Raw genomic sequence first — 20194 nt, 5'->3', positions numbered from 1 at the left:
TAAAATATCAGGTCATTTAGTAGGGACATTAATAATGTAGATTCAAGCATAGTAAGATCAAGTTAATGTCACTAAGTATGATAAGTACAACACTATGATAAGGTTTTTGGATACTTTAAACAATGCAAAATAAATGTTGTCAAGTTGCTTGGCATAGCATCCCTTTTTTATATCAAATCTGATGGTACAGATCTCTACAAATTAATATATCTCAACTACGCAATGACAATAAACTGTTTTATTAATCCCTATATACCAATATTTCAGTAGTTAAACATAGTTAGGTTCATATTGATGCCAAAATGTGACTGGAGGAGTCGACTTGTTTTAAGCCAAAACGTACCTATTATAGGGTTCATTTCTAAGATATACCATTTCGCAACCTTAATAATATAGCTAACCTTGATAAGTACAAAATTACCCACTTTCTAACTACATGGTTAAATACAAAACAAATCTGATCATGAATTAAGTTAGTGTATTGGCTGGTGACAGTGATTGTTAGGAATTAAAAGAAACATAACAACATTATTCTCATCTAAACTCAAAGTAGTTGAGAGAGTGTATCAAATAAAAACAGTTGTGTAATGTAATCAAAACGTGCATAAGAATCTAGAATGAGTAGAAATATTAACCATGTTGCTAGAAATACAACAATTTCCTTTATAGTCTTTAACGAATTCATGTTTAGTATTGAGATGTTTAAAACGTTTTCTAGGATGATCTTACTTATGTATTATGTAATTATTATTAGGGTAAAGTAACAACACAACTGTCAGTCAACAAGAATGATATGAGTTGTGTAGAAAAGGATAGTCTTAATATTTTTTTAAAGCAGAGCCTACTATAACCAGTGTTTTGTCAAAGCATTTTAATTATTTCTTTATTTTGGAAGCATTGAAACTGATAACCAGCATAGTTTAAGTTGTCGGTATAATTTCCGCGGAGATTGTTGATTGTTGAGACTACCAACCTATCAAATTTAGACAATCATTCAAAACCTGGATGCACTGAACAACTGCTAGCCCTAGTTTCAGTTCCCGGTGGCGGGGTTGTGAATGTACACGTCTGAGAAGTCGCGTACTAGAACGAAACAGCTATCCAGTGCATCCTGACTAAGGTCTGTTAGTCATATAAACCATGAAAATATTTTAGTAATAATGAATAATAATCGCATGTATATAATACAACTAATCTAACCATATATGAAAAAGTATACACACAATCGTGAAATTCTTCACATTAGGTTGATTAAATAAAGTTGCGTATATCCTAATCCGGACACTTCATAGCACTAGCATTATAGCACATATACAAAAATATAAATTGTGAGACAAGAAAATAGATTCAAATTATGATATTACAGGTTTCACGCTAAGCAAGTTGGTAGGTAGATAGTTATGTGAAACTTGTTATCTAGATAACTATAAGCTTACATATATATGTATTCACATCAATGAGAGGAATATACCTTGTCAAATGTCGGTTATCACCACCTCAGATTTTACTGCTAATAAGTGTTTTAGCTTTAATCTGATGTACCGACTACATGTTTAGGCTTCGTGTATGAGATGATGATTAACTCAGGTAAACAAATTAAATGGTAGCATATTTCTTTTTAATAAAACATACAGCAGGAAATTTCTTTAGATAATAGAATATAATAATCAGACTGATGAATAAGTATTATATATCCTAAAAAGAGGGACAGCTGTATATGAGTATTTTCCATTCATGATTTGATTTTGATCAACTGACTTGGTTCATGAATACATCTATCGAACAGTTCGACAAGAAGTTAGTCACTGACCAAATAGCTCAGTGACAAAGTCTGCAACTGTGAAACTGGGCAATATGGGATCGAGTCCACTAAAGAGCATCAATCACCTCAAGATTACAAGCACACTTTACTGGCGAGTGATAGAAAGCACGGAACTTAGGTTCTGGGTCTATTTTCGATCGTCTCCAACCAGTAGCTTACATAAAGATATATATTAAGATTGGGTCGAGAGCCAGCTCTCTCATGGCCATTTTATCAGTTCGGAAACATAAAACACTATTAAAATGAAATTATAAATAATTACTATACGCTAATAAAACCTGATTGACTTCATGCATAACATACACAAAAGAAACTCCTAAAAATTGATAATAACAAAAGAATGGTGTTTAAAACTGTTTAAACAAAACAATTACGTGACCTATTATATCACTCCATCATTGTTTAGATCTTGTCTCCATGCCCTTCTCAGCTTCTTCTTCTTCTTCTAGGATGCTTATAGAGAATTAGGCGAAAAGAAGTCAAGAGCACAAATGATTCTTTTAATCCTTTTATAAGGTATACTGTAATTCTTTGAAACTGCATACATATCATCCTCCAACCTTTATTAAAAGTCTATGTCAATGTGATAAAAAAAGTATCTAAAACTGTTTTCCTTTTTAAAAATTAATATTATTGTTCCCAACTTATGTGTGATGGTGTGAATGAAAACCATGTAATAAATGGATTTGAATAATAGCTAACAACGACTATTGTTCACGCTTTATTGGACTTAATTGAATGAAAAAATAGTAGGGAAAAAATGGTTGAAGGAATTATGCTGACTAGTCAATTGATAAAAAAAATGAAAACTATTTAGTCAGATTATTCATACCATGAAGCATCAAAACTAAAATCTAAAATAGAAAATGTTTTGCACAATACGTCATCAGCTTATTTCACTTACCTACTTCCTAACAGTTCTATTTGACAATATTTAGTCAGAACTCTCAGAATCAAGCGAACTACTTTCATTAATCTGTACAATTGTCATCACATAGAAGTCAAAACCATCTCGCGAGTGGGATCGTGTATACGCACTGCTGAGGATTCACACAGTAGGACGAAACAGCCGTCTAGTGCTTCCAGGTTTTCAATACTGATCTATTATCAATCGGTTCATGATCTCAATCAATAACATTTTATTAGAACTTGAATTTGGGATATTATTCAATAACGACTAATATGAATTCATTTCGAGTCAATATAAAATTTGATTATTCACCCACCTTAAACAATAAACAATAGATCAATTACATTAAAAAAATTAATTATAGTTGGGAGATTCTAATGCTGATTACAATAATGATTGTAATCGTGTTGTCTACTAGGAACTCAAAGTTCGTCTGGGATTTGACCGTCATTGGTGGTAGAGAACTAAGACAAAGTCTTGTTTCCCCTTTGGTCTAGTCCTCTAATTGATCAGTTCAAGATGTGACCTCTTAGACTCAACAATCTTCGAAAAAAATCCTGTGAATAACTTTAAGAGATAATTCTCGGAATCCCAATAAGAAGTCTGCATCAGTAAAGTTCAACCATTTCCAGTAAGAGGCCGATACTCATCAGCACAAAATCACGTATTGATTGAAGTTAGAAATGGGAATCATTAGATGTCACCTCAATTATTTAGAGGTTGAATGCTTACTACAACACTTGAAGGACCTGAGTTCGACCCTGATTTTGGTCATATATATATATATATACCCTAGCGAAGATTAAATTACGAGTAACTTCTGAGACCTAATAATGGACTAATATTATTTATATATCCTTATGGTATAACTATTCAGTAACTAGATTGTGTATATTTATATTCATCTTATTATAAGCTTCGTTTTGACCTATAGATCATTATTGTACGACCTACAGTTCTTAAGTTATGTTCAGTTTAGTAATTACTGTCTCCCACGTTCACAGCTACATTTTGGTTTTATTGTGTATGAATGTTACTTTCTATCTTATGATGCGCGTTACGGTCTGTTTTGTTATATATGTAAACCCGGTATGTCTGAAGTAAATGATTCGTATAGTGAAGGCTGCTATTAGCATTCTGGACTCAATTGGACGGGCTAGGTGAGCAACGGACTAATAAGGATGCTAGGCTGTTCATACCAGTCGAATGTCATTGGTTTAGTTCAGTACAAGGGCAAATAAGTCGTATTTTGATTGACCATAAAGACACAACACTAACTAAGATTAACTCGTAATGCAAAACCATAAGAATTCAATAATCTCCATAAACCATCTTCAACATCAAATCAATCTTTACAATCCATAAAATAAACATTCAATACACTTGGTATTGTTTGGCTTGTATCGTTCCATTAAGGTTTAAGACTGCAATTGATCATCCTGTTATTGGCATATGTGCATACTGTGCGTATGCCTCGAGATGCAGGTACATCCAGCTGACGAGTCCCAAATAGGACGAAAACACACGTCTTGGATTCCACTGCTAGCGACTATCCATCATTGCTTACAATTAGCTTATGAATTAAGGTAATATCGAGGCATACGTACAGTATGCACATATGCCAATAACAAACTGATCAATTGCAGTCTCAAACCTCAATGGGAAGATACAAGCCAAACAATACCAAGTGAATTCAAATTCACCCCATTGCACAAGCAAGTGACTATCAGGACTCAGTAGCTGAGTGGATAACGCGATGGCGTTTGAAGTGAATGGTACTGGGTTCGAGTCCCAGAGCGAACATCAAATCTCTGAGATGCAGGTACATCCAGCTGACGAGTCCCAGGTAGGACGAAACGCGCGTCTTGAGTTCCATTGCTACCGACCATCCATCATTGCTTACTTTAGATAAAAATTTGGAAGTAAATTTATACATATATGGAATTCGACCAATTCTTATTCCTATTTATATATAATAAGCACAATTAATGAACAACTTGTATTCTCATTATTAGTATTATTACTACCACCACTACCATTATTATTATTATTACTACTATCATTATTACTTAATCATTTGGTTATGAATAAAATTTCTCGTTGTGTCTAGACATTTGTAAACATTTGTTTTCATTGTATAACTACAATTCCAAGTTAAATAAATTTTTTTAAAAAAAACACGTTACTTATGCCACATATTTTGTCAATGAACAAGTAACTATCGTATGAGCCCCTAACCCCCTTCCCCCAACCCCGATATATATATATATATATAGACATACGTTAGAGTTCATTTTCATATATTCACACTAAACTAAGTAACTAGAATAACTACCACTGGTTTTAATGAGAATTTCTAATCTCTAAAGTAAATAATTTCATCTATAGAAATGTTAAATTCTTGATGATTTATATACATAACCATAGTAATTTAATGAATAATGATACGTTATATATAGTTTACATGGTATCTATTTTTTTAAACTGTTTTAATCAATAATTTGACATGAAGTAAAAACTGTTTTATATAAAGTACTATCTATCAATCGATCATAAATGATGTAGAACTTGGATCATCATCATCATCATTGTCGTCATCATCATTTCAACCTATCACATTATATTAGTATAAGTGAGATGAAATTACCACCACCACCACCACCAGCAACAATAATAACAACAAAACCCAAAGTAGCAAATATATATTCTCGAGATTATTTTAGAATTCCTTCTAGTTTAAAGGTACAATTATTATTCTATGAATAGTTATGTTAAATGTATTAGATTGATATATCTATTATTTTAGATTGTTTAAAGTGTTATTGTTCAAAAACTGTTTGGTTAATACATTCTTCACTTGGATTACAGCAATGAGGGATAGCAATAATAATAATAATAATAATAATAATAATAATAATAATATCAGTGGTAGTAGAACAAACCAAGCACAGAAAATAAGATTAGAGGAGAAACAATAAATTCGTAGAATAAAAAGTATGAGATAATTTTAAAACTGAAGAAAAGGAGCGAATACATTTGGACAATTGAAACTCATTCTAAACTATGTTATCATAAATTATTTGGTTAAGGTAATTATGTGGGCACCAACCTGGTAGCGGAAATTGTTTGATATTGATACAGATCTCAGAATTAATATTAGATGAGGGAGATAATTCAATAATGAAAAAATGGTTTTCCTTACTAAGTCAACAAAATTGAGTTTTACAAAGATTGGATAAATGGGAATTCGAACATTTATTTCCTTTTAAACAGACTAATTTTACCTATTATGCGCTCACCAATCATGAGATTAGATCATTGGTTATTTATTTATTTGTAAAAAGTATAAATTAACAACGATTGTTCAGATCTTAATTACGTCATATAATGCTTTACTGAAGTTTCATCATATCATGCGTAATAAATTAAGTGTTTGAGCGTGAGGCCAGAAGTCCCGGGTTTGATTCTTGGTTGTATGGTCATGGACGTGAACAGTTGAGGAGTCCCAAACTACAGAAAAACGGTCATCCAGTCGATGTGACGGCAAAAATCAGATCACCCATTAGTTATTTTTGGAGTCCCTGTGATCAGACCATGAGACAGGAGAGCAGTTGTATTGATTTAGTCTGAAAGTTGATTAGTTTCCTTAAACTGTCTATCAAATCTAAATGACCTTCGGTCAACCTGTGACACGATGACACTGAGATAACAGTCAAAAATAACACCTAATGACTATTGGTTCAGAATGTGATCACCTAAGCTCGTTTACCCCAATTGACCGATTTGAATACATTATAAGCGAACAACTTCTAATCATACAACCAGAATTTATGAGCCACTCACACAATAATGCAGGGTATTTAATGATTTGACTAAAAATCAGAATAATTAAGGGATTACAATATAGGCATAACTGTGCCATAAGTGGAAAGGAATTGAGTAATGGATCAGTAATAAAGTAACAGTAACTTAAGAAGGCTACAACACATAGTCACTGTTTATGCATCACAAAAATGCTTACAGGTTGGAGAATACAGAAATACAAGTGTTTAAGTATTCAATAATTTTAGAATAAATATATAAACAATAACATCAGATAGAACCTTTCCTAAAGTTCAACATTATCTAGTATATACCCCAACATAGCACCAGTACTTCCAGATTTTTAATGGATGTCTATCTTAGACTGGTTTGTGATCGCAATAAGATTCAACAATCACCATACAACCCCATACTGATAAATATTATTACTTTTGATACATGTAATAAAGGATTTAGAAAAATAAGACAAGTCTTATTTATTCTAGACGACAATTGATTGTACTCCTTGAATCTACAATATTGGGATTAGAATTTAAGGACAAATCACTTGAATTTCAGTTGATCCCTTATAGAAGATTTCAGTGCAAAATTCATTCATCCATATGAATTCTGGTATTTCAGTTGAAATCATAGTGTTCATGATAAAAACTGGAAATGCAATTTCCAACCCTAATTCAAAATTCTGATACTGTTTTTTTACACTAATTCATGATTCAATTGACTGAAATTTCCCTAAATTAATTTAATATCATTCAAAGATCATCCATAAAAATTGATACTGGAAAGTGTTCATTCAAAATTGTATTTTGTTTAGTATTCACCAATAAGGACCTTAATTAAATCTTTCCAATGATGTTAATTTTCACAGATTGAAATCATGAGTCAGTTGAAGCTAGACCACCATGGAAAACCTGGAAGCACTGGATGGCCGTTTCGTCCTGGTATGGGACTCCTCAGCAGTGTGCATCCACGATTCCGCACCGCGCGGGGCTCGAACCCAGGACCTACTGGCTTCGCGCGCGAGCACTTAACCACTAGACCACTGAGCCGGCATCCAACGGTGTTAATGTCTAACTTCAACCAATCCACGAAGTTGCGCCACCGTACACCATTGTCTTCAGTGAGTTGTTATCTCACAACAGACCGGTTGTACTCCACTGGTAACGGCTTCTCACTAGAACTCCAGGAGTTTTTCTTGAAGTCAGTCACTAATGAGCAGTTGATTATTATCAGAATGGGTTTTGTGGAGAGTTTTAGAAATTTTCACAATCGAATGATTGTTGTACTTTATGTAGCATAGAAAACTAGTTTTATTACTTTTATTATCAAATATAATACTGTACAATATTGAGTCATTTACTAAACTGACTAAATCAATCATAATGTGTGGTCTTTATCACTATGATAAGTACATTATGTCATTGATTGATTATATGAATGAATTGTATAACCACTAAACTATGTTTACTTCAAAACTCTGGAAATATCAATATATTATGATAAGTGATAAAACTTTATAATTCTTGTTACTATGTGAAAAAGATCATAGATTTGTTACGATACACTTTTTCTAATCAATGTTATTACTATATAAAAAGAAATCAATAAAAATAGTGCTTTGTTCAATCAAAGTTATTTACATGACTTAAAATAGTGAGCAAATTAACTTATTCATTAATAGTAAAACCATGATATACTTAGTGATAAAATAATGAGTTCATGTTTGAGTTCTTACATATGGATTATTATCAATCTACATTACAGTATTACTGACGAGTTTTCTTTATACCAATAACGAACATATAAAAAACATTCTTTTAGAACCAATTATATATGTTTTAGAGGATGGATCTACATTAGGGGAATAATCTCATTCACAAATTCTCTAATTGTCATCAACTTAACTCTTTGTTAAAGAGAAATAAAACAAAAATGGCCTTGGAGGGGGGTCGTGATTAAAACAGTTTTGATAAATATCAAGTCAGTTGTTAGTCAATTAGAGGGCAGTTTCTATGGATGGATAGTTTGTAGATAATAAAAAAATACAATTATAAAGTTAAAATAAATGTTACATAATGAATCTAATGATGTTTTTTATAAGTTACGCAGTCAGTAATTAGAAGAAAGCAATATATATGGATATAGATTATCAATTTTCTTAAACCCTTGCAAGAATCTAAACAGACTTCCGAAAAGTTTCTATACTGTCCTTAGTTAAGGTTAGAGGATTTAAATCCAAGTTTTTCATCACGAATTAACAACAGCCATAATGTAAAAAGCTCTGTAACCGAATGGATGAATGAATTTCGAGCAAAAATATGAAATAAAATATAAAGCCACCAGGTTGAAATTTATTTTACAATTAAAGGTTCGAGGTTAGGATTTAAGGATGATGCCTATTTGCCTGTTTTGACATATATGCACCCTGTGCGAATTGGCTCGATATTGCCATTTGGTTACAAACAAATAATACACACGAACCATAAGAAACAAGCTAGAATTTTTGCATTTTCAATGTTTAAGCATATTCATTTATGACACTACTCATATTTATTTTAAAATTTTATCTAATAGATGTTTCAGAACAATTATTCCTAAATGTCTGACTTTTTATAAACACATATTGGATGTGAGATATTATTCACTTTGAAATGAAGGTATATATTTGGATTTACAAGTTATGCATAAGCCTGGTACGGCCGAGGATGGAGAGAGTCCACTTTCCCTCTCCAAATGCTCTCACATGGCCACACGTTTACAGACACTGTCAGGGAGACCTACTCACTACCATCTCTCAATAGGGGTGTTTACGAAGTTTAGAGGACGGAAAGCGAATGTCCGGTGCTTTGACCGGGTTGGTGCACACGGAGAGTCCACCTAGGGGAGTTGGAAAAACATAATTCCAAACCAGTGGTGTACGCGGGCTCCAGGATTCTAAGGGAACAAATGGCATGTGAACCTATTGTTAGTCATCGGCTACCATGAGAGTGCATCTCCCTACGTTGCTCCACTTCCTTGTAGACTAGACCTTTAGGTCGAAGGCTCGGGTCGTGGCCTCTTAAGAAAACCACCTGCTTCGGTTTGAGCACCCGGGCAGTATTCCAGCTCTCGCATAAATCGAATGACGAATCTTAAAGAATATATATTTGGTGCCTTCCCATATCAAATTTTGTGTGCTTAGATAGATAAATAAACTCACAACTATTTATTTTTGAGAATATGGTATATATTTGTCATCGTTTCGTTGCTGCATTTCGTGAAATCGTTAGGGGAATTTTTATAGTTCCAACTTCAAACGATAGATCTTTTTCACTATTTAGCTTAAGTTCTTTTCAACAGAATATCGACCTTCCTTTTGAATGTTATCTGATAACATAATACATTACTAATGTCATCGACAATATGAAGCAATTACATTTTCACAACATATAAATTATGGTAGAAAGCATTTGGAACCGATTGTCAACGGCGTGTTATCACTGTTGATAAAACATCTGTTAGATTCTTTTCGATTTGTGCTTATTGATTATTTAGTTTTAATCTTCATAGTCTGTTATTCAAAGAGAATTAGTTCTACTTTAGCTAAGAAGTAACTCCTGATTATGTGTAATGATGACTTCAACGTTAAGTTCTAATTTCTGTTGTAGATTAGATCAAACTATGTACATATCAATTAAAGCATGAATTCTATAAAGAAGATTTCCTCCAATAACTTTTCATAATTAGTATTCGTTTAGATGAATAAAGGGTAAAACTATAATTTATGGACGACCTATGAGCAACGCCAAATTGACCTTGAGAGAGTCTACATACTTCAAAGGGTTAAATGAAGGTTATAAAGTAGTTTGAGGTATAAAGATAATGATTTACAGTTGATGGTGATGGTTAGGATTTAGGTTTATGGTTTTCATCATAAACTGACATCAGCTAAAATGCCAAGACGCTATTTGAACGAATGGATGAGTGAATTTCGCGCCAAAATCCAAGACCTGTTATGCTAAATCTGATAGGTTCGTCGATAAATTATAGTCTCGCCGAATAAAGTCTTTTTAAAATTTAGAATTTATTTCATATATTGACTTATTTACAAAGTATAACTTAATAATAGTTAACTATCAGTATAGGGTTGTGGAGATTGTTAAGTAATGATTCACATTATGAATGGATCAATGTTAGACCAACATCGAAAACCTGTAAGCACTGGACAGTCTTTTCGTCTTAGCATAGGACTCCTTAGCAGTGCACATACATAGCTGATTTCGAAAAAGTTAACTCCTCCTCCTCCTCCTACTACTACTAGATCATCCAAATGAACTTATGTAAAATGAAATTAGACCTTGTAACTTATTTACTATCTGGAAGTGAAATTGTTTTAACCATTGACATATCACTTCAACAAGAAGCTACTGAACTAAAAGAAAAATTTCTTAAATTAGGAAGAAAATTACAAACATAACAATGAAACTAAAGAAGAATTAAGTTTAAAGTTTTTTTTTAATTTCAGCAAGATATTATCATTCTCTAAATAGTGAACTCTAAAAAGAACTCCTGAGTGTGTGTGTGTGTGTAGGTTAAATGAGAAATATTTCTTTTGTAAAGTTATTTTCGCCTACTCTTACGACATTTTTTGGCATCTAAATTTTCATGTCGGTTTATTCCTTTCTTTATATTCTATGTTTTTTATAAAGCATGGCAATCTGAACAAGTATGTTACTTTATTAAATCTTAGTATTGTCAATGTCTGATGATAGTGATAGGTTAGGGTGTACAATTTATTGATTAATAATTTATTGAGATTAATAGAAATCACAACCAATCTATACTCAGTTAGTTACTTTTCATTTGATTTCTCTTCCTAACATGAGGTGTCATTCGTCTTTTTTTATACATGATCACTCATAATGACTGATGTATTTATTGTCACAACAGTTTTGATATCGATTCCGAAAAGGCGTGGGTTCGAACCACACCTCCATCACAAACTTTCGATTCTCCCCCTCGAAATACAAAATGTAACTTCAGGATTGGGTTGCATCGGCACTCGAACTAATGATATGAGGTAAAGTAGTTCAACCTGTCGAACGCTTCACTTATCTTGGGAGTTTCATCAGCCTTTTTGGTATGGTGTGTGACGAAATCTCAGCACGGATAAAGAAGGCTCGACTAGTTTACGCCAACTTGTGTCACTTACGGCGTAGGCGAGTTATCCGTCTACCAACCAAAAGACGGACTTACTGCGCGGCGGTTCGTTCCGTCCTACTTTATGGCAGTCAAACATGGCCGGCAAGAGTAGACGATATTCGTAGGTTACTAGTATTCAATCATAGGTGTCTTCGAAACATTGCTAGTATATTATGGTACCATTGAGTAAGTAACGCAGTTGTTAGGAAACGGGTACTACGTATTCAACCACTACGGAATATAAATTGACAATTATATCTCTGTACTAACAAGGTATGGCAACTCGAACTGATGTACGTACGTACAAAGTTCTACGTTGTTACTGTCTGTCTATTATTGAAACAGTACAAGTGGAATAAAGAATATTACTGGCAAGTTCTGTGAACTAATATTCCCAGATCCCAAAAACACAATCGAGCTTGAAGTGTTATTAACAAATATTGATGACTATTTGCTTGCATTATTGTTTCGTAGTAGTTTCAATCAGTAATTTTGATGAAATCATCCTATTATGGATTGTAAAACAATTAATTAGAATTTTTAAAATGGAGTTATTAATCACCTCAAAAAAACACCATCTTAAATTGATTTAAATTGTAACAAGTAAGAATGAAACTCAATGCAGTTTGATAAAAGGTAGTTTATAGGGATGAGCCAATCAGAATCAAGAAAACAACTTTCAAATTTTTGAGCGAAATTCGAAAATGTGTGACTTGTATTATTTATAACAGATAAGGGACAGAAATCTTATTGTATAGTAGTCAGAATGTATAATGTTCATCGTGAAAATTCTTTCATCATCATAGAGTAAAAATGACAATGTTAAGTTTACAATTGATTGATCACTGAGTGGTGAATAATGTTATATATGTCAGGTCCTTCTTAGTGCATATCAAATCCTATCGACCAAGTTGCAATGTGGCCATCAGTCTAGGTGACTTGACATTGCATGCACTATGTTGAGATAACATGGTGGTTTGAGGTAGGATTCGATCTGCACTAAGAAGAGCCTGACTGATCACCACCCAGTGATCAATCAATTGTAAATACATCTCAGTCCTACAGGATGTCAGTTGTGTCCTCGATAGCTTAGTGGTAACGTCTCTGACTGTGAAGTCAGAGAGTCGAATCCGTCAGGGAGTATCAATTCCCTTAATATTAAAGGCACACCTTTGCTGACGAGTAGTAAGTAGCACAAAACCTAGACAGCGTTTCATGTTGATTACCTCCAACCAACATTTTATTTCAACAATGTCAAGCGTATCAAATACTCATTTTTTAAATAGAAATTTCATATAAAATACGAATCAATAAGTTTTTATTTCAATTTACTTGGTTCACTGAATAAAAGGTAGTTCAGTGAGTGATGCAAGAATGCTAAAAATAGATTATAATCTTTATGTATGACTTTTTCCTATCGATAATGATGACAACAGTTGTGATCCCTATAACTTCACCTCAATGACACTTCAACGGATTTATTAAGCTGTGACCAGTGGAGCTAATCCGTGTCGGGTAGAAACAGGTGTCTACCTCAGTACAATGGAAGATGGTCACGCAACTTCGTGGATTGGTTGAGGTTAGACATTAACACCATCGGTTTCCGGCTCAGTGGTCCAGTAGGTTGGGCGTTCGCGCGCGAGACCGAAGGCCCTGGGTTCGAGTCCCACGAGCGGGATCGTGGATGCGCACTGTTGAGGTTTTTAATGGTGGTCTAACATCAATCAGTTCATGATCTCAATCAAAAAAAGAATTTATTAAGGTTTTATTATCGGCGATAAATTTTCTATAAACTTGTTCATAGGCTTAAGAAATATTCTCAAAGAAATCAATTATGTGAATAAATTTGCATTCCTACTAATGATGTTACATGGCGATAGTGCCACAGTAATAAGACAATTAAAGCCTTGAAGAAACTGTTAAACTATTCAAAACGCCTAAATACTAACAGTTTTCTTGAAAAACACTATTGATTTACACAGATTTTCATCTTACTGAATGAAGAAAAAATTCTTTGAAATAACCATGAATTAAAACTATAAATCTATGAACTGCTTGACTATTTTATTAACATATAAACTAAGAAATCGGCAGGACAATAATTTATATACGAACCAATCAGACTTAAGATCAAGAGTCTTGGATTTCAATGCAAAGTTCATTCATTCATTCATATGACTAAATGGCATTTTGACATTTAAAGCTGATGTTAATTCATCATGAAAACTCTAACACTAATTCCTAACCTTAACTCCTAACTCTAAACCCCGATTGTAATCTCTTTAATTTTAAGTAGATTGGTGAAATTTCCCAAGGTCATTTTGGCATCGCTCAAAGGTCGTCCATAAATTATAGTTTCACTCCATGTAACATAGAGATAAGCGTAGAATAAGGCTGAGACTTCTAATGAATTTATATTATTTTAATAAAAATATCACAAGAATTTTGCCAATTTCATGTATAAACTTACTCATATATTTATACATGACCTAATTCATGTCAGGTAGAGTCAGGTATCTACCTCAGATAATGAAAGATGGTCGAGCAATTTCGTGGATTGGTTAAAATTAGACATTAACATTGTTGAATGCCAGCTTAGTGGTCTAGAGGTTAAACGTTTGCACGCGAAACCGAAGGTCCTGGTTTCTAATCCCATATACTGAATCGTGGATGCCCACACTAGGATGAAATGGCTGTTCAGTGCTTCCAGATTTCTAATGGTGGTCTGGCATCGATCAATTCATGATCTCAATCAAAAACACACTTTATTTACTCCATCTAATATGTTTTATTATCATTATTCTATTATCATTTGTTTTTTTTTTAAAAAAGACTTACGTCAAATACATACGCTTGAGTATAAATAAGTAGTTTACAGATATGATATTTCATTATTATCGATTACTTATGGCACCAATCTATTATTATTTCTTTGTTAGCATTGAAACACGTGCTCCTTATTGTCTGTATACAGATAGTTCTCTACACTAAGACTGTCTATTCAGATCGATTTATTAAACATAAAAACCAGGATTATAAATACAACATAGACAATATCTAATTATTCATAATTAAATATTTGACAATAAAAAAGAGAGTGATCAATTTGAATAAATACGTGGAATCAGAAACTATTGATGATGATACGTAAAAGCGAAATGTGTTTCGTATTATGATATACGAGTACAGTTGAATAAGTGAAGTACATTATTGATATAATTAATAATAATAATAATAATAAGGATAGTAATAGTACTCTAGTGAAATTATATGTCACTTGAAAACGTCTCGGTAACATACTATTTTCTCCTTGAAATAAATGGTAGAGATGATTGATATCACCTGAATTACATTTAGTAAAAAATGGTCTTTATATGTCTCCCGATTTATGTATATTACGAGATCACTTAAGCCTGAGTACGGAACGAAAACTCAGTGACACAATGACCAGATAAGCTAACTATACCGATGTATCACAATTCCGGGTAAGAAGAGGAAAAGTGTATTCCACAAGCAGACAAAAGCACAACTCAAGCGTATACATACAGCATAAAAATGTCACCAAATAGCATATTCAAAGAGACAACGAATCAATGACATTTAAAGTCCTGTCAAGAGTGAAATATGATATGAAGGTGAAAATGGGCGCTTTTGACGCGAAAAAGGAAATTTCAATTTCCAAAATAAAATCACAAAAATAAACACTTACTAAATGGGTTCTGGGGATCTAGTATCCGCAACAGCTTACTTACTTACGCCTGTTACTCCCAATGGAGCATAGGCTGCCGACCAGCTTCTGCAACAGATATATATATATATATATATATATACCAATCTGTAATTTTATCACCTTTGAATCATAGTGAAAAACGTTTATATGGATGTAAACAAGTCAAACAGTGGATAAATTTACAAATTTTTAACAAGTTCCAATCTGAATAATTAAGATTTTTCTGTAGTTTCATTAAAATGGTACATTGATGCATGCAGTAGTTAAGGGATAAAAATAATATATTAACTTGCATTGTATAATTTTAATCTATCAAATATACCACAAATCAAAGACAGTTACTGAAGAAGGATAGGTGGTATGTATTCCACTCTAGGAGATAAATAATCACAGAATACGTTGGTTTTCATTCGAGTTAATGTTATCTTAAGTAAAACTTAAATAAACGCAATACTATGGAGGTTGCGGATAATGTTGAATGTTATTGATATAACCAATCAAGGTAAGGCAACCATTGACTCTACCCAAGATCAAATCCAGGACCTTCAAGGGTGAGACTATAATTTACGGATGACCTTTGATAGGTGCCAAAGTGACCTTGAGACAATTCACCTACTTACTAGAATCAAAAGAGGGTTATAAATTTCTATGAGGAATCAGTAATGGGATTTAGAATTAGAATTTAATATTAGAAACTTAAGTAAGGTTTATATCATGAACTGACGTTAGTTGTAATGCCAAAATGCAATTTAGCAATATGGATGAATGAATTTTGCGCAAAAATCCAAGAAGTTCTATTCTGAATTCGATTATTTTGTTGGTCTAATCCCTTCATGATCTTGTAATGAGAGTTTAATCTTTAGACATTCAACCAAAGGCCAGTGATTTATATATTTAACTGAGCGATGCAACAAACTGGTTGGATTTAGTCATATAAATAACTGGGTGCCGGTTCAGTAGTCTAATTTAATTTCTCATCGTGAAACCTGAAGGTCTTCGGCTCGATCTGCAGCAGGGTTGTAGATGTGCACTGCTGAGAATATACATATCGTGAATAGGAAGTTCATTGCTTACAGGTTTTCAATAGTTGTTTGACCTGGTTGGTTAGTGATCTCAATAAAACGTGACAGCTTTATCCTTGAAATAGCTGGTGATCAAAAGAATTGTTTCATACATAAGTGAAATAATGATTGTGAAAATTTTATTTGAATAGGATAAGTAATGGAGCAAGTTAAAAAACGGTAAACATTCATACCATAGATAATGAACTATTTGAATTCTTATCTAACTGCATTAGTTACTCAAACACCGTATGAGGATTGTCTTCCTCCAAGTCCGCTTTGGTTAACAACAAACATATCACATTTAACATAGTACTGAATGATTGGTGTGGACTGAATGCTAGTTGTTTCTAGGTACCAAAAATTTCATCCATTATTCAACGGCTTATTTATTCTTTATTTAATATGGATTTGAAATGACAGTCCTCTCCTTAATGGATTTAATTGTCTGACAACAATTGTCATGGAACTGTTCAATCGTCAATGATACTGACAACTAATTAGTCACCGATTAGTCATCAAGTTGCAATGTAGGCATCATTCTGGGTGACTCGATATCTCACAGACTATGTTCGAAGGTTGACCTGGATTTTGTATAAATTAACACTCTCCAGCAAGGCGTACCTTCAATCTTAAGGTTAGCGATTCTTCCCAGTGAAATTTAAACCGACTTAACTTAAACTCAGCTTTACTGCCTAAGACGTTATCAGTGAACTATTCGGACAGAGATTAATGATCTGTGGGACTGAGATATTTACAACTATGTAATCGTTGTAATTCAGTTATGTTTTGTCAATTTCAGCATCCAGCAGCATATTACTTCTTGACCTAACTGGTTGTTTACGAGTAAAATTTATTAATCTAAGGTGCTTACCAATAAAACTTTTAGTGTTAAACAATAATCTTAATGGGTTTTTTTTCCTACAAAACTACAAAAATGATGTAATTGTGATCTAATGTGAACTAAAGATGAGATAGATATATAAAGTGAAGAATGATTCAACACAATGCAATTTAGCCAGCAGCTTACATCTCTTTTTAGGACAAAATTATAAAAAAGTATCATGTTTGTTCTGGTTACTTCATGTTCTAAATTAAAAATTGCATTTTAGTAGTACATACATACAATTTTATGTAAAGCGAACAATACTATCTGTATTGACATGATTAATATTATCATTTATCAGGAATGTAGTATAAATTGAGTTCTATGCATGAACAGTAAATATACTTTTGTAGAAAATACTGAATCGATAATAATTAGATTTCTTGCAAGTGGAGAGTATTGGATACAGGTACCTATCTACCTTACTCACCTGACTACCTATCTACCTACCTACCTACCTACCGATAAAAAGAGATCAATATAATATGTAAGTTGACAGAAAAGCGCATGCGATATCTACGCGTTGACATACACACAAACACATATACACACACACACATGTAAACAACCAATCATTTTTGTGCTCAACTAACTAAGCATTGACATGAAAGGAATATAACAACATTATGAAATTAGTTGATAAGCTATTCAACCTTATTATAATATTATATAGTATAAAGTTGAGTAGACTTTGAATAGTGTGCAGATAGATTGATAGTAATAAGATTGCATAAGTAAAAAATACTTTAATAAGAACTCATTATTGTATTATTATTAAAGAAATAATTTCCATAGATAATAAGAACATGGATATTGAATAATATGTCCATTCTAATTAGTTTGCATTTTTGTAATTTTGGTATCTGTGTAATAAAGTCTTATTCATTTCAGTAGTTAACAAATACAATGAAAGTATGTATTCTTGTATACATGTGTACACACACACTCTCTCTTACACATACACACACATACACATACACACATATATACAAAAGGGTTCATTTGCATTGATTTTAGAATTTCTAAATCAGTAAGTTATCATCATTGTAGAGCCTTGGACATATATATGCATTAGCCCAAGTCATCGTATTATATAGACCCGATAATATGAAATTAACAAGATAAATGAGTAGTGAAGGCATCGAAATAATGTAGTCATCACAATGAAGGACAAAAAAGCGAGAATATGATTCGAAAAGATAGGATGAACACAGATGATGTACGAATAATTGGACGGAAGATCATATGAAAAATAAATAGTGAATGTATCTGTCCATTTGTAACTACATCTGAGACCTCTCACTCAATGTCTCTAACCTCTGATCACAATAATCACGTGAGCTTTAACTGGATAGTTTTCACCTAATGACATGGCTTAGAACAATGGTCAACAATCTCACAGACTGATCCCATGCTTTGGTTTGATCTCTCCTAGTTTTCTCCTAACTTACTATTATACTAGCTAACACTGTCTATCAAGGTAGGTGATGGTTGGGGATGCATAACACAATTTTTAACCACCTCAGCCAATGAAGATTTACAACCTTACTGACAGATTTTTCATCTTCATCTAGTACTCTATTTCTAACCTCACTATTGCTCACTCCGTTATTTCACGATTAGTAAGCGAAAACCTACACCGTATGTATATTTTCTGCTTTCATGGATCATGTTTCAAAGCTATAGTCATAATAAGATAAAATATTGAAATCCAAACGAAATGTTACCGGAAAGGCAATGAAAACAGAAAAATAAAACAAGTATCGACAAATTCCACCTTTAGAAAAGGTACACAGATGACACTTTTATTTGTGATAATAAATGTGACTTGAGTAACAATCTAAAGACCTTCAATAGCTGTCGCCCAATGAAAAAATGTACGGTTTGATATGACAACTAAACATTTACTTTATGGATGCTAAAATGACAGAGATTCCACATTCGGTCCCTGATTCGGGTCCCGAGCTCGGAATCGTAGATGCGCACTGTTGAAGAGTCCCTTATTGGGACGAAAAGGCCATCCAGTGCCTCCAGGTTTTCAATTTTGGTCTCAATTCAAATTCAACAATCTTTACAACCCTGTAATATAAGATTTATTTACAAAAAACCTACATGGATTGATCAACTAACAAAAAAGCCTCTGAAGTTCAGTCACCATCAATAGTAAGATGAATTTAATCATATGTTTGATTACATGAATTCAATGAATTTTCAGTTCAAATGTTATAGACGAAAGAGTGTCAGTATATAAACTATATCTATTTAAAATATAAATATTGTAGAAGCCGGTTGCAACTTCTGGACTTAATGCAAGGGATAAAGAAGAGATTGCGAATAAATGAAGCTTAGTTGTCGGCTCAGTGCTATTGGTCAGGTGTGTGATTGGTCGATTTGTGGAGACTTGACAGTCTAGGCAATAGTGGACGCTAAATAGACCTAATTAGAATAAGGATTCCGACTGGTGATTGGAAATATGAAATTAGCCAGTGGTCTCAACACATAAAAATTTTATACTCTGATAGAATTTTATTTATTTGTTTATTTGAACACATAAATATTGGTACAATGGGGCACCGAATACATATGCGTCATACATAACACTTGATTTGTGTGTAGGCTGTGGTACTGCCTGGGTGCCCGAACCGAAGCAAGACTCTGATAGATACATTTATGTGACTGTCTTATTATTCCAATGTTAATTTTCCAGTCTAAATCGGTTAAACTCTATTGAAATATAGGATTGTGATGAGAATATGAAGTATTTCTTCAAGATTAAAATGTT

At 32.9% G+C, this 20194-nt stretch overlaps 1 protein-coding gene across 2 annotated transcripts in view; it reads right to left on the bottom strand.

Annotated features, from left to right (window-relative positions):
• MS3_00008008 (uncharacterized protein) overlaps nucleotides 1-20194 on the bottom strand; it is a 71157-nt gene that overhangs the window by 32526 nt on the left and 18437 nt on the right. The gene's annotated exons all lie outside the window — the stretch shown is intronic.

Source organism: Schistosoma haematobium, chromosome 4 (assembly GCF_000699445.3).
Source record: "Schistosoma haematobium chromosome 4, whole genome shotgun sequence".
Classification (NCBI taxonomy): Eukaryota; Metazoa; Platyhelminthes; class Trematoda; order Strigeidida; family Schistosomatidae; genus Schistosoma; species Schistosoma haematobium.
This window is presented reverse-complemented; position numbering and strand designations above follow the sequence as displayed.